Source organism: Sinocyclocheilus grahami, unplaced genomic scaffold (genome assembly GCF_001515645.1).
Source record: "Sinocyclocheilus grahami isolate Dianchi unplaced genomic scaffold, SAMN03320097.WGS_v1.1 scaffold469.1, whole genome shotgun sequence".
Lineage (NCBI taxonomy): Eukaryota > Metazoa > Chordata > Actinopteri > Cypriniformes > Cyprinidae > Sinocyclocheilus > Sinocyclocheilus grahami.
Genome location: NW_015505648.1, coordinates 507,905 through 525,068, shown reverse-complemented (window position 1 = coordinate 525,068; position 17,164 = coordinate 507,905). Strand labels below are relative to the sequence as shown.

The window sequence follows — 17,164 nt, the reverse complement described above, 5'->3', positions numbered from 1 at the left end:
GCTGTATAAAGTCTTCGTGTGATACTGATTAACTATATGAAATGATATAAATATATAAATTTCTGCCCCCATGTCTTGAATTTTGTGATCATTCTAAATGCATTTTAATAAACTGAATCATGCAGTGAAAGAACGCGCTCTGGTTTATCCTACTAGACTTCCTATTGCCTTAGCTAAACTTTAGCTAACTTACAGCTGAGTCATGGATGTTAGCAAGACAAATTAGCTAAATTTAGCTTTTGTCTTTTCGAGGCACAGGTAGCTTAGTATGTTGCTCATCACCACTCACCTCCACACCAAGACAAACACTACTGGAAAGAGAGGGAGGGCTTCACTTCACTTCACTCTCTGCCTGACTAACTGTAATGTGTGCAGATCAATGTGTGCTACACTGCTGTGCTGCGCAGAGACGGAGGGGTGAAAGTCTCAACATTTCCCGACCCGACTTGCTATTTAGATTTTTTATTTGTTTGACAGGGAAAGCTGTGCGCAAACAGAATCACACACATATATACATATATTCAATAAAAAAAATACTACAGAAAAAAGGGCAATTTCTCTTGAGGAAGAAAAAGGGCAGGTGCTCAAGCCCCCTTTGATGTCTATGTGTGCACATGCCATTATGACACAAACAGTGGTTCAGTTCCAAAACCTAGTGAGGTCCTTGGCAGTGTACTGCCGACAGCCATCTATTCAAGAACAGCATCCTAACCAAAATGGAATCTGTGAGGTTTGGTGCCAAGAACCCAAACGCATAGTTAGATTAACAAACTTTATTTATAAAAAATTTTAAAAACCAAGGCAGAAAACAAACAAGAGCTGACAGACACTGAGTCTGGGACTGCCTTTACCAGCAAGGACACTAGGAGAGGTGAAAGCCAAGCAAGCATCAGATCCAGAAGAACAATTCAAAGGGTGAATACACGTGAGAAATCCGAGCCAGGCAGGAGGTAGTAATGTTATCAGAATTTTTACATAAAAATATATCATAATTTAGAAGTAATAGGCTATTTTCTGTCCTGTTTTGTCCGCCCTCATCAGATTGCTCTGTTTGAATAGGCGTGGCGGATTGTAGACTCGGAAGTAAACGCCCACTGCTATGATTGGCTAACAGTTATGAATGTTTGACAGCCTACATCCTTCACAGATGGACGCTACTGTGATTTAGGTTAAAAATGCATAAATACTCAGTACATATCAAACGATCTGTAATAACAGACAAAGCAATAGTGTCCACATAATAATAAAAACAGTTACTCACACTTGTGTGGTGCGACATTACTGTCGGATCCAATTTAGTTGACACAGCATTGTCTTTTAGTTTTAATCTTTCAGAAAATTCTGTGTGGAATTGTGCCTTGTCTGTAAACGTATCCGTGGTAAAATGAAGTGAACAAAGGACCAAGTTCTTACTGACGCAGTCTGGAACTTCATGAAATATAAAGTTCACTCTTTCCTAATGTTGGGATCAGAAGAAAGGCAATGCAAAGACTGTATTTTTTCACAACTGGCACTGCACAGCGTCTTTATGGCCATTTTGATATATGGAGCACATAACATCTCCCACTGAAGCCATATTGACGGTCTGGCCTTCTATAATGACACACTAACTCAGAAATAGGTTAAGACCAATTTGTGGGCATTTATTCGCAAAAACTTAAGCAAGTAGGTAAACAAGTAGGTTAGTTTATCAAAAGATGTAGATACCAACTAATGTATAAAACAGTTAGTCAAGTCACCTTTATTTATATAGCACTTTATACAATACAGATTGTGTCAAAGCAGCTTTACAGTGTTAAACAGGAAAAATGTATGCTGATAATGCTAGAGGACAATAGTAAACTAATATTATATATTTTTCAGCTAAAGTAAGTTCATTGTTGGTTCAGTGATGTTATCATCAAGCTCAGTTCTGTTCTTTTCAAATAGTGTCTGTGCAATCAAGTCGACAGTATTGCCAGAAATTTTGTCCCCAACTAAGCAAGCCAAAGGCGACAGTGGCAAGGAACCAGAGGTGTAAAGTATTTGAGTAAATGTAACTAATTACTGTACTTGAGTATCTTTTTGGATACGTCGTAGTGTTACTGAATATCAAAGATATTAGTGTTAAAAAGGCCCTCTGCAAATGTTTATTTATGTACTTCAGCTCTTGATATGACCCTTCTGAATTTGTTTAGTTGATATTCATTGTTTAAGGGTACTTTAAATGTAATGACTGATTGTGGTCACATATGCTCATTATGTTGATTGTTCTTTGAAGTGTGTTTTTCCTACCTTTTTAATTGTATGGATTTACCTACTTTATTAATTTGTGTTTATTCTAATTTGTTTTATCCTTGTTAAAGACCACACACATGGAAACACCAAAATAATTGTTTGCACTTGCGTGCTCCACATTAATTGGACTTTCATGGAATGGTTGTGGAGAAAATAAAAGCATCAAGAACTTTAAACTGCATCTTTATGTCTCTGTTCCCCCCCTCCTCAGACATTGTCTACCCTTCCTGTACCTAGTCAGTCCAAAGCCCTAGATTTCCCTAAACCAGTGCCAGCCCCAAGAAAGCCAAGAACAACTGAACCTGTAGCAAAGCCAAACTATGCCCAAGCCTCTCACGCTGCATCACAAGATAGTAGTTCAGCAGAAAGTGTGGAGAGCTATGAGTATTCAAGCAGTCAAGAAAGTTTGTCCTCTTCTGTTGATGGCATGAGAAACCTGTCCCTGGGCACATCCAGGCAAAAGAAAGTTAATACCAGTCCAACAATTGATAGACAAATTTGTCAGAGAAAAGGTGGAGGAAGTCAAGCCAATATTGTAGGAAGTTATACACAATTTTCTTCCAGACCACGGCACAGCTTGTCTTCTAGGAGCAAGAAATGGCACCACCACTTCCCAAGTCCACCTACTGACCAGGAAAGAGTATATCGTGGCCCTACTCCTACAATTCCTGACCTGATTCACCCAAACCCCAGAGAGTTTGCACGGCTTAAGATCGCTTTAGAAAACATTCTTCCAGCTGATGCTACAGAACGCTTTAAATTTCATATCCTGCTAGAACATCTCAAGGTTGAAGAGGCTCAGTTAATTGCTGAATCTTACAGCAGTTCACATCATCCTTTTACCAACACTATGGATGCCCTCAATCAACAGTATGGCCAGCCACATCAGTTAGCGTTGCAGCACGTAGTGGAATTGATGGATGGGCCCAGCATCATCACTGGAGATATTAACTTTCGAATGTATGCTCTGAGGGTGAGATCTTTGGTGGGAATGCTGAGACAACTAGGTAAGCCTGGCATGGTGGAATTAAGATGTGGCTTGCATGTGTCCAGACTTCTGCATAAATTGCCACATGATCTGTGCAGCAGTTTCAGAAGATTTATTTATCCATTAGACGTGAAGATTCCTACCCTCCTTAACTTAGCAGACTGGTTAGAATATGAAATCCAAGTTCAAGAAGATTCCACAAGGTATGCAAGCCGTTCGAGCAGAGGGTACTCAACCAGTTTGTCCAGGGATATGTCAAGGAAGGTGAAATCATTCCACAAAGGGACACAAGTTCTGCTTGGCACTGAGAAATTTCCTTCAACACCACATTCCTCAGCTGTCACAGCTAAGATCACAAAGGGAAAGTTTACTGCCCTTGTTGTGATAACGACAAAACACACTTTGAATAACTGTGTAAATTTCTCAACTTTCCAAATCTCAGAGGCAGAATTGGATCAAGGGGTACAACCGATGCTGTGGACGGGGCCATAGATCATCAGAGCGTAACCTAAAAATGCGCTGCAAAACATGCAATGGTCATCACTTACTTGTTCCATGCATTAACCTAATGAAGAACAAGGAGAAAGCAATGGAAAGGGAAGATCCATGTGCTAGCCCTGTCATGGGGGAGGCCGCCAACGAGGTGTTCATTGACAAGCCCCCAGGAAGTCGTAAGGTACTGTTAAAGATATGTAAAGTCATTCTAAGAAATGGAGATCCATGAATGCTTATGCCATTCTTGATGATGGCTCCGAAAGAACCATCTTGTTAAATACTGCAGCAACCCAACTGAAAGATAAGCCAGAGGGCTTGCCCCTGCACAGTCAGACAAGAGTTAAAGATCCTGCATGGGGCGGCTGTTTCCTTTAACCTTTCACCAGCCTGCCAGCCAAATAAGATATATCAGATCAATGGAGCCTTCACTGCATCAGAGTTGGGGCTTGGAGTGCACTGTCATCCTGTCAAGGCTTTACGGAAAAGGTACCATCATCTTAAAGGACTTCCCCCTCCGAGAAATTAAATCTGCTCATCCAGTTTTGCTCATAGGATCTGACTGCCCTCCATTTAATTATCCCAGTTGAGCCAGTTCGCTTGGGTCCACCAGGGGGTCCTGCTGCGATTAGAACTCTCCTTGGATGGACTATGCAAGGACCAGTTCAAGCTTTGCAACATCTTCTTACAGCGCAACAATGTCTGTTCACAACAAGTTGGTCACCCTCTGCTATGTTGCATGAACAAGTTGAGAGACTCTGGCAAATAGATGTCCTTCCTTGGAGAGATGAGAAAATGAGTACTCTATCAGTACAAGACCAGCAGTCACTAAAACTACTGGAACAAAGAACTTCTAGTGTTGATGGGATTCAGCGATATGCTACCCCACTGCTCAGAGTGCAAAATATGCCCCCTTTTTGTGCACCTAAAGCAGCAGTAATGCCTCGGTTAAAAAGTCTAGATCGTCATCTCGGTAAGTCTCTCATTCTATGGCTATCAGTAGTGACATTAAGGGAATGTTCCACCAGATTAGACTCCTTCTTGAAAATCGGCCCCTTCTCCGTTTCTTATGGCGAGATCTACTAAGAGAAGTGCAGCCCAGAATCTATGAATGGCGAGTTCTCCCCTTTGGGACCACTAGTAGCCCATGTTGTGCTGTCTTAGCCTTGCAGAAGCACATCCTGGAGAATAGTCAGCCTGGTGAAAAGGTACATGATGCGGTACTGGAGGCATTCTATGTTGACAATTATCTGCAAAGTCTGCCTTCAGTAGAGGAGGCAAGGCTCATGGTAGACCAGCTGCAGAGTGTTTTAGCAGGAGGAGGATTTGAACTCCGGCAATGGGCCAGCAATACACCCTCAGCCATTAGTCATCTACCATCGGCAACCAGATCTGACAGTGCTGAGCAATGGATTGCAAAGGGTAATGCCCTCAACCAGGAATCAGTGCTTGGACTTCAGTGGACCTGTGAAACTGATACCTTGTCCTATAAGCTCCGTGCTGTAGAGTGCCGGGAGGTTACCATGCGCAACATCTATAAAGTGCTTGCTAGCCAATATGATCCTCTTGGCTACATCATCCCATATACCACTCGTGCAAAGGTAATAGTGCAGTGATTATGGGATAAGAAGAGGGATTGGGATGATCCTAAGCTACCTGAGGATTTAGTGAATGAGTGGAGCAGATGGGCAGGAGAGCTCAGTGACTTACAAAAGATAATCTTACCCAGATGCTATTGCAGTGCACCGAAGGATGATGTTTCAAGCCAGCATGATATCCATATCTTTTGTGATGCATCCAAGGGTGCCTATGGATCTGTCGCCTTTCTTCGAACAGAAGATCAAAAGGGAGAAGTGGAGATCACATTCATGGTGGCCAGATCAAGAGTGGCCCCTAAGAAACGTCTGTCGATACCTAGTTTAGAGCTATGTGCAGCCCTGACAGGTGCCCATTTGGCTAAGATCCTGCAGAAGGAATTGACTTTGCCCATTCTTCATCAAGTTTTTATTTTTTTGGTCTGATTCCACCACAGTTTTGACCTGGATTAAATCCGAATCCTGCTGATTCAAAGTTTTCGTTGGTACACGAATAACAGAGATTCAGGACCTTACCAGCTGCTGTGAATGGCGCTATGTGCATTCAGAAAGTAACCCTGCTGATGACATCACTCGAGGTAAAAGGCTGGCAGAGCTAGGGCCACAAAGACGTTGGAATACGGGACCAACATACCTTCAACTTCCATCTGATCAGTGGCCGGTTACACCGCCATCCTGTTCCATAGCTGTTGATGAACAAAGAAACTCTACATTCTGTGGTCTGACTAATACTGTACTTCGTTTGTCTATACCTGATCCAAGCCAATTTCTGACCTTCCCAGCGTTATTGACTGCCACTGTAGAATCTCTCCGGGAACATGGGATCAACGTATCAGCTGAGGACTTTCAACAGGCTGAAATAGCTATCCTTCAGCAAGCTCAATGGGGAAAGCTTTCCTTCTGAGATGGCACAGCTTACAGCGGGGAAACAACTGAATACCAACAGTCGACTGCTTTGCCTCGCCCCCGAACTTGAATCTGCAAGTAAACTCTTAAGGATAGGAGGTTGTCTTCGCTGCTGTGAAGAGATTGAGCCTGAGTTGATGCATCCTATTGTCCTTGATCCCCAGCATCCAGTCACTACCCTTCTCATTAAGGACTATGATACAAAGCTATTCCACCCAGGTCCTGAGAGAATACTGGCAGAGATGTGTAGGAAATACTGGATCCTTCGGGGTAGGGAAGCAATCCGACGTTATCAGTGCAAAGATTGTCCAGTATGTCAGAAGTTTCGCAAAAACCCACAGATACCCAGGATGGCAGACCTGCCTCCCGCCAGACTACGTCTATTTAAATCTGCCTTCTATTCTACTGGCATTGACTGTTTCGGGCCATATTTAGTAAAGATTGGACGTAGAAGTGAGAAGCGCTGGGGTATTCTGTTCAAGTGTATGACTACACGTGCTGTGTATATTGATCTTCTCCCGAGACTCGATACAGACTCCTTCCTTATGGCCCTCAGATATTTTATAGCCAGACGCGGGAAACCTTTTGAGGTTTTATGTGATCAAGGTACTAATTTTAAAGGAGGAGAAAAGGAGCTGCATGAGACATATGCTGAACTAGTTCCAAAGCTGCAGGAACAACTTGCCAGTCAGCAGATTATCTTTCGTTTCAACCCGCCTCATGCTCCACGTTTTGGGAACGGGAAATTCGTTCCCTGAAACGTGCTCTACAGGTCACTCTGGGAACTCAACTGATACCAGAGGAAACTCTTCAAACTGTGCTAATCGAGATTGAAAGGATTCTAAACCCCTGGAGTATACATTCTCCAATGCCTCTGATCCAGATCCTATTACTCCTAATTCGCTCCTTATGGGGTGGCCTGATTCGTCCCTTCCTCAAGTGATGTACCCCCAAAGTGAAATATTGAGTCGACGTCGTTGGCAGCATAGCCAAATTATAGCAGATCACTTTTGAAAGCGGTTTATCAAATTCTATTTGCCTGGTCTTCAGACTCGCAGCAAGTGGCATCGAGAGTCACCCAATATCAAGGTGGGAACTACTGTTATGATTGTGGACTCATTTTCCCAGGGCCCTATGGCCCATTGGTCAGAATTCTCAAGTATTCCCTGGGTTAGACAATAGAATCAGGACTGTTGAAGCAAAAGTTAAGGACTAGTCTTATGTGCGACCTGTGGCAAAGGTTGTACCGCTACCTGCGATACCAGACTGACATTGACTTACCTTTTTATAATGTACGGATTTCCTCATTCTTTAGAAATCTGGGGGCAGCTGTTAAAAAGGCCCAAATTAACTTTTATTTTGAAATGTTCTGGCGATCACCCAGTGTTTGAATGTGCTGTCAACACAGCAACCTAAAGACACTAAGCTCCGCCCATTTCCAGCAGGTGGCAGTGATTAGCATTTGGTAGAAATAGCCCGCACAGAGTAGGTGAAAGCAAAATGGAATCTATGCTTTTCTCAAGTTGTGTGTGTGCGCGCGCGTTAGATGAACCAAGTAAGTTTATTTATGTACTTCAGCTCTTGATAGCTGTGACCCTTCTGAATTGGTTTAGTTGATATTCATTGTTTAAGGGTACTTTAAATGTAATGACTGATTGTGGTCACATATGCTCATTATGTTGATTGATCTTTGAAGTGTGTTTTTCCTACCTTTTTTTTTTTTTAATTGTATGGATTTACATACTTTTTATTGATTTGTGTGTGTTCTAATTTGTTGTTGTATCCTTGTTAAAGACCACACACATGGAAACACCAGAGTAATTGTTTGCACTTACATGCTCAACATTGATTGGACATTCATGGAATGGTTGTGGAGAAAATAAAAGCATCGAGAACTTTAAACTGCATCTTTATGTCTGACTTATCCCCCCCCCCCCCCCAACTGGCAACCCCAACTGGTTAAGCTTTACCAGTTTCCTTTTAATTAGCAACTTTTACTCTCTACTTCACTACATTTTTGAATGAGTATCTGTACTCTTTACTTCACTACATTTGAAATGTGTTGCAGTTACATTTTGCATGGACCTAGCTTGTTCTGCAGCAGTTTATTTCTGCTACAAAAGATGTGAAATTGCCTACTACAGGGCACCGATAGTCCTAGATCTTATGAGTTTTGTCCTTACTTACCCAAACTTGTCAACAAGGCTACTTTTGTGAATGCGAGTTCCTTAACAAGTAGTTGTGAATCACAGGTATTTTATACGTAAGATGAGGACATGACTGCAGCCGGCAATGAGGCCGAAACCAGCACATTCACTGCAAGAAGGCTTTGGCTTTTTAATTTTACTTAACATTATTTTATCTATCCTTTTTGAAGGATACTGTTGTTGTTTTTGCAATTGAGGTGCTCCGTTTTATTTTGGTTTTAGAAAATAAACCCAATTGTTCTCACATCAACTCTCTCTTGATTTTGATATGTTTTCTGTGCCTTGTCTTGGACTTTTGTCACTTCCTTACTCCCGTGGTGTTTGTCCGCTTGGTTCATCATTGGTTATTTCATTCAATCATTGGTTCCCCTTGATTAGTCTCCCCAGGTGTGTCTTATCTTAAGCTTGTTAGCCCCCTGTGTATATATAGCCCTAGTGTTTGTTTAATTTCTTTGAGTTGTTGAATGTAATTGTTCTGTTGTTTGTTTCCTGTGGTTTTTGGCTTATTGTTTGTTCTAGTTATTCTGTCCTTGCCTCTGCTGGCTTCTCCACAATGTTAGTTTCTCCCTATCATGTCTAGTGGTGGGCAGAGCGAGGCTTCATGAAACAGTCGAATCAAATGTGCCAAGGCTTCGAAACAATTCGACACCCATCTCTACGGTGGCATGTTGTTAGAACCTGTCACTTTAAGTTTGAATCCCAGGTGAAGCATCTATATATAATTATAATATTTGTTTTTTTTCTTAATTCTGTTCTTGTAATGTGTTGTAAAATCTCTCTGACAACTGAGTGAACTCTTTGTGAATTATTTTGGTCATGAAAAATTAACATTAATAAAAGACATCAAGCCACAATGCCTGGCATTTTTTTACATATAAATATTTTTATTTAAACATTAATCGTTCTGCTGCACTTTTATACTTTACTAGAGTTAGGTTAAGAAAGATGTGTGGTTTGTTCCCGACCCTGTCGATCAAAAGCAGATTCGGGTCTCGAAACACTCGGGGAACCGCCCCGATGCTTTGATTGGTCTTAATCACGTGACATTGTGTGTTTCGAATCACACTTCGGAGAACCGTTTCATGGGATCTCGACACTCTCGAAACGTTAGTCAAGTAATCAGGTCTCTTTGACTAGTGCATCTCTGAGCCTATATTTAGTATAAGTAAAATACTTAAGTACTGTTAAAGTCAGATACTCGGAGACTTTTACTCAAGTTGATTTGGAATTGGTGATTTGTAACTTTTAGTGGAGTAATTTTCACTGTAAGGTATCTGTACTTTTACTCAAGTATGGTTTTCACATACTCTTTACACCTCTGCAAAGAACCAACTCCATCGCTGACAGAAATGGAGAAAAAAACCTCGGGAGAAATCAGTTGGGGGTCAGTTTTCCTCTGGCCAGAAAAAGACAGCATGGTGTGTTTAATTCCAGGCTGCAATGCAAGTCAGATTGAGCAGAGGACTCGTGGTCTTGGGCCGATTGGCCATCTAGGTGACAAGGTCTTCACTGGGGATCTGTCTCTAGGGCTCATCAAAACTGGTAACCGTCACTTTCTTCTTATAGGGAACAGAAGGTATATCCACAGCGGCAGGGACTACAACTAAGGATCTTGGCATTACTGGTAAGTATCAACAGGTAACAGTCTTTCTCTTCCCACAGAGTCTTTAGTAAACAAGGAACTACAGCTAAGGATCTAAGCTTAACAGCATTCAGAGAACGATTGCAAGCAAGAGATAGCTAAAACAGGAACTTATACAGATCAGAGCCCTCCAGCAGGGATGTATACAGATAACTCCTGCATCAAACAAATCATTAAGTAATACCAAACAGCAGGACACAGGCTGACAACAAGAACAGGCAACTCATGACTATAGCTGCGTCCCAATTCAGACACTTAATTCAAAGGCCGCATCTTGTTGTTTAAATGGGACTGTCTAGCCTACGGAGGATTGATCTTGTCGGCTAGCAACTGTGACAGCTGTGTTTGACGACAGTAACATTTGTGCTGGACATTTTTGAAAGTGATATTAAACTGGCCGAAAACAAAATGGTGTTCACAGCCAGTCTAAAAAACGAAGAGTATAAAATTGCATCTTAGTACAATACAAGTCAACATTTTAACTGCTTTAAAGTTTTTTATTTTTACATTTGTAGAATTAGATATTCAAGTAAGTTGAAACCCAGTACTTACATTTAAAAGTGTAATTCTCTCAAAAAATCCTGTCGTCACTGGCACGCAATGGATTCTACATGTAGGGTAGACCGCGAAAGGGGCCATTTGTTAAAGTCTTCATTGCCTGAGAAACGAAGGGTGCATTTCCAGGCCGCATTTTAAGGAGCCTTTGAATTAGGACAGCCTTTTGTCGCACCTTTGTGATGCAATCACCCTTCAAATCTGGTCCAAACACTCTGTTAATGAGACACAGGAAAGTCTTGTTAACACTTAAGAGACTGAGAATGAGTGCAAGAAGGAGAAAGTGGGGCAGAGTCCAAAGTGCACATGACATCTCGTGTATGCAGATTTTAAGGACCCACATTAGGTGGGAAAACAGTGAGGTAAGATTTCGTGACACAATAAAAGTTATGCTAGTTGTTCTGTTTCCATGGTGATGGCTCTCTCAAGAGAGTGTTTTTTTTCACCCATTCTTCTTTATTTCAAAAAGAGGAGAAAACCCTTTCTGCCTGTTCCCAGCCAAACTAGAGCTGCCATCCTCATTGTCCCCAGAGGGGACTCCCTCGCACACATATAAAGCTGCTGCAGTAATCAGTAATGCTGTCTCACAAACCAATATTTAAAACCAGGCCCGGTTCTACAGGGGTGCTAAAGGGTGCTAAGCACCTTCAAACTAAATCAATAGCACCCTCACTTAAAGCTATATAGGCTATATATATATATATATTAAAGCACCCTCACTAATTTAAGAAGCGCCCTCAGTGATTTGATTCTGAAGCCAGGCCTGTTTAAAATGCACACTAATGTTCCATGTTTCTACCATGGATGTTATTTGGGCATGTTCCATGGTGTACTATGTAAGTACCATGATGTATAAAAATGGTGATCCTTTCAGGACCATGGTGGTAATATCTAATACTGTGACTACTACACAGCACCGCTACAGCATTTCAGTAAGAAAGGACTATATTTAGCAGTTGTTTGTATTTATCATGTGCAAATGAGAGTATTGTTTTGTTCTTTATCTCTAAGCAGAGACATGGGTGTTGTGTGTGTGTGTGTGCGTGCGTGTGCATTTTGTGTCCAGTACTGAGGCAGTATATGCATCCCATCAGTATGTGATCAGTGAGGAACACACAGCCTGTGGCACAGAACTGAGAGAAGTACCTCATGTTTACTGCATGTGACGTGTCGGCTGCCTCCCCCTACTTATCAGCATCACCCTGTCCATTAATCGCCGCCCTTCACCAGGCTCCCAACAGGAGTGGGTGCATGAGAGAGGAGGGGCGCTGAAATAGCCAGGGCTGGCGGGGTGTGATGGGGCACACCTGAACCGAATGGAACCTCATCACCGCCGCTGTTTAAATGCCGAGCGTGCCTCTCCTCGGGAGACCGGTCTCTTCCCCGTGCATGTACGCTGGTGTCCTCGTGGGTCCAGGAGGGGTGCATAGCGGCACTCCCGCGCCGCCAGAGTCATGAGCTGCCGGACCCGTGGTCCGGACGAGAACCGCACCCGTTACACGGCCGTCGGGCCAGGGTGCCTGGCCGTCTAGTCCCTTCGCGCACCGTGGGCAACGAGAAAGAGGCAGCCGCTGGAAGAAGCCTCTCGCGCCCCGGACCGGAGAGGGGAGCGCGTGTGGCTGCCAGACTCCGCCCCTTACCTGGACCCTTCCTTCCTTCCTTCCTTCCTCACCACTGCCCTTCACGAACCCCACAGCACGACGAGGACACCAGATTCCCTGTTTATTTTGGACACTTGACATCACATACCGCAGGACCAATGCAAGCTGCACTGCATTACTCACGTCTGTCGTCTCATATATCATAACAGCAACGAAAGTTGCTTTATTGATCTCCCTTCTTATCTGTTCTCTCATCACTTCAGCAGTAGCATTAATCAGGTTATTTTGTATTTTGCCTGACATCCCACAATACACTTTGTTAGTGGACAGGTGGTGATGCAAGTCTGTATTGTTTCCAGCAAGAAGAGAAGCTCCAAATAGTTGCCTCTATTTGTGGATCCAGCGCTTTCATCATGTGCTTTAAATTAAAGTTTCTGTATACCCAAAAATATAAAACAGTCTATTAGTCTTTTCAATATTTCCCTATTTTTCTTCACCTTTTCATTGTGTAGCTCCATTTCCCTGTTAGGAACAATTTTTAGTGGAAATTTCAAAAAAGTTACATATCAGTACAGGCCGTGCTGTACAAAACCATTTCCTTGGGTGTTGTCTTGTTGTCAGAGCATGTGAGCAGAGCGGAGTGGGAGCGAAGCAGGGAGCGGAGTGGTAATATTTCCTTCAGAGCGCCTTTCTAAAGATTCCACTCTGCTCGCTCAAATACAGAGTACAGAAGATATTAGTCTACACCACTTGGATTTTGGAAAACCAGTGCTGGATCCCTCCCGCAAAATCTTCAGCATTCCCAGTGGTTCTTCCAGCGCTGAGCGAGTGTTTTCGGGCACAGCGAATGCTGAAGCCTGACACTTTGTCCAAGCTAATGTTTCTTAAAGTAAATTCTAAAATCCAGTAAACATCAAGAGACGTTTTAATAGACCACAGTTCCCCGCAGTTATGGTTTATTTAGACACTAGAAAAAGTGTTTCTTTCATTGACGTCAGTTCATATACCAAGCGTTCTTTAAGTGCATTTTATCTTGTGTGTGCTTTTCACAGGCTTTATAATCCAGGTGTATTTTGTAAAGATCTACGCACATTTCATCTCGTGTGTGTGTGTGTGCGCGTTTGTGTTTTAACGAGCCTGTTTTGAATGTTCTATTGCACAACAATTGCAGTTATTTTCACGGAAATAAAGTTAATGGAAATCAAATACACTTTTTCAGTTTTTGTATTTTAGGTAGGTTTGCTAAGGTTAGATTCATATATTTAATACATTTTAATTAATACATTTCAATTAATAAAATTAAGAAGAATGTAAGAATTTCGCTCTGAAACATGATGATTGCTATTTATCAGCATGCTTAATTTTAGACAATAATCCAAGAATTTCGTTACAAACAGTAAACAATTAGGCCTACTAGAGAAATTTTATGTCGGAGTGGGATCTGAGCGGGAATTGGTTCACGGTGAGCGTGAGCGGAATATTAACGGAGTGCTTGCTTGGGCGGTTAGAGCGACTGAGCGGAGCGCACGTCCATAGAGCGGAAAACGTAGTGGAGCGCTTCGCTCACATGCTCTGCTTGTTGTTGCCACTCCAGTGCACCTGTTGTTACTTTCATTTGCACCAAAGACCAGAAACTAATTCACAATTCCTGAAGTTTAATTGCAACCCCAATTCCAGAGAAGTTGGGACGTTTTTGTAAAAATGCAATAAAATCAAGAATCTGATTTGCTCATTCTCTTTAACTTTGATTTAATTGACAAAAGTACAAAGAAAAGATTTCCAAAGTTTTCACTGACCAACTTAAATGTATTTTGTAAATATGAACAAATTTAGATTTTGATGGCTGCAACACATTCCAAAAAAGTTGGGACAGACGCAAAATAAAAATCAAAAGATATAGAATATCCACTTTAAACTGTTTTGAAACGGTTCACAGTAACCAGGTGAATTGGTAATGGGTCAAGGTATCATGTTTGGGTATAAAAGGAGCATCTCATTCCTTGCAAGCAAAGCTGCATCATGGCTCATTACTTTGTGCCAAATTTCATGAGAGAAGTGTCAAACAAATCAAAAAATCACATTTCGCAATGCAAAATCACGAAGAATTTAGGTCTTTCACCAACTACCACACGTAATATTGTGAAAAGATTCAGGGAATCCAGAGAAAGCACAGTACATGTAGGGAAAGGCAGGAAACCTCACTTGAATGTGCTTGACCTTTGAGCCCTCAGATGGTATTGCATAAGAAACCGTCATGCCGTGCGGTGTTAAATATAGCAACATGGGCTCAGGAGTACTTCAGAAAACTTCTGTCACTTAACACTAGGGTTGGGTACCGAACTCGGTACTTTTAAGGGTACCGAGTACCGATTCACGTTAAATCAATCGGTGCCGAATTTCAGTACCTGAGACCACATCTGGGCGCATACGCTACAGAGAGAGAGAGAGAGACCCTGTGACGTGAGGTCACCCCTCTAACTCGTTCAAACAACCCACAGGGCAAGCCGAAATGTTCTGAAGTGTGGTTACATTTCTAGGGCCATATGCTTTCTGCGAAAACGCGGACGGAATCGCAGAGTCCTATAGATGATTCAGAATGCCACGGAATTCGTCAACGAATAAATAAATAAATTTGATTTATTTGGACAAATAAATCAAAAGTAGGTCTGCCACTTAATTCGAATCGCGATATGAACTAGTGTCTGTGAATATTAACCCTCTTAGCGCCAAAGTCGCAAAATTGCAACAAGACGTCATACTTAATCAAATAGACTGTAGTTCCTAATATGGTATAATATCTCATTTGTATTCCCTACCACTAGATGGCAGACATGTAGTACTTCGATTCTAGACCAAAATTACTTCACGTTCCTATTCAAAGTGTTTGAGGAAAGAGCATAGCAAGTGAGCTATCATGTCATTGATGCGGAAGCAGTTCAGTTCATAGCGTCCGGCGGGTAAGCTGTGAGATTTGTGAGAGAAAATCGCCAAATGGCTAATAAAAAGTTGTACCGTGAGGATGTGTTGCAAATGTTATTCGCCGATTCTGACTCTGAAGGGGAATATTTGCCTTTTGGAAATGACGATCAGTCGTCTAATAATCGCGCTTCTCCCGGTACATCTTTACAGCGCAATGGTGCCGCTGTGCAAGGCGCGAGTGTTCACGAAGCACAGACAAGTGATTATTTCGACCCTTTGCCCAACGGGGATGGGGGTGGCAGGGCAATATCTATTATTTCCTGAATATTACTGATGAACTGATCAAAAAGTAGGCTACTGTTCACATGCGTTTTACTACTATATAGTATAGTAATATAGTAATAATTTAGTACTTTCTCCTGTTTTATTGTTGGTTTCCACTTTTCTAATCATTTGGAATGAGGATAAAAAAGACAAAAAACAAACAAACATGCAAATAAATTCAAACATCAATTCAATATCTATTATTTCCTGAATATTATGACATTCAATTGCATATTATGATGACGTCATAATATGCAAATTAGATGAGTATATTTACACCCTACTTAAACTTTCAGTCATGCCCAACATTTTTCTAATTTACATTAGCTCTCTATCCTTAAGCCCTTTCAAGCCACAAGCTTTTGAAATCTTGATGTCAAAATCCAGCATTTTTCCAAAAAACCCTGGCACCTAAAGGGTTCAAATGCAAAAAGACAGTTTAAATATTAATCCTGCATGTTCCACTCGCCTCTGTATGTATGAATGGCGGAGACGTGGTTTTGTTTACTACGATTTTCGGCCTCTGCGTCTCACTATATGACAGCATGAACTAGAGCTGTAGTCAAGTCCAGCTTTGTCGAGTTCAAGACAAGTCCAAGACCAGGACTAGTCGAGACCGAGTCAAGACCGAGTCCAAAGAGGTTCGAGTCCAAGTCAAGTCCAAGTCCAAAAGTTTCGAGTCCAAGTCAAGACCGAGTCCAAATGAGAGAAAAAAAAGGATCCTCTTCAAGACCACATACTTAACTATTGATAATGTATGTGATGCGAGAGACAACATATCTCCTATTCTAAGAAAATCATTTTACATTATTATTTGTAATGATCAAAAAGCATGTGCAAAATAACAACTCTGTAGGACAGGGGATTCCATTGAGTTTATTAATGCAATGGCCAATCAAAGGCATTCAGATGAGTCATCGCTGAAACGCCAGATTTTTGTTGAGTGCTGAATTCTGCACTCTGGTGCCTAAATCCACCAGCTCTGCTATTTCATAGCACGTTTCGGTGCCCATTGCTAAATAACATGTTCATACTGCAATGACAATGAAAATACGATTCATCTTTCAGCCCTATTTCTAACCTCATATAAAGAGTCGGAAACACTTTACAATGAGGTGTCATTTGTTAACATTAGTTAATGTATTAACTAACATGAACAAACAATTAACAATATATTTATTACACTATTTATTTTTGTCTTTGTTAACATTATTTAATAAAAATACAGTTGTTCATTCATTGTTTGTTCATGTTAGTTCACAGTGCATTAATGTTAACAAACACAACTTGTCATTTGAATAATGCATTAGTGAATGCTGAAATTAAAGTTAACGAATATTAATAAAGGCTGTAGAAGGAATATTCATTATTATTATGTCAACTAATGTAGTTAACTAATTAACCTTATTGTAAAGTGTTACCAAAGAGTCAAATACAAAGGCTAATTCTTATGTTCAGGATGCCTTCCGGCTCAATTTACCTCTCTTGTGGTGTCTTTGCAGGTGCCTTACGAAATTAGATGTTGTCCCACAGGTTTCTGCAATAGTTTTGTTGCAAAATTTGCAGTTGGCCTTGTGTTTCTTCTTCTTCCGTGCCCCGTTGAAGAATTCTCTGTGTTTTGTAAAACCATACTGTATAATGCTGCTGTTTGCTGACAT

The 17,164-nt window shown here is 41.5% G+C and overlaps 1 protein-coding gene across 3 annotated transcripts in view; it reads left to right on the top strand.

The window, feature by feature from the left end:
- The window catches only part of LOC107553319 (regulatory-associated protein of mTOR-like), a 302,737-nt gene that overhangs the window by 246,574 nt on the left and 38,999 nt on the right, over positions 1-17,164 (top strand). The gene's annotated exons all lie outside the window — the stretch shown is intronic.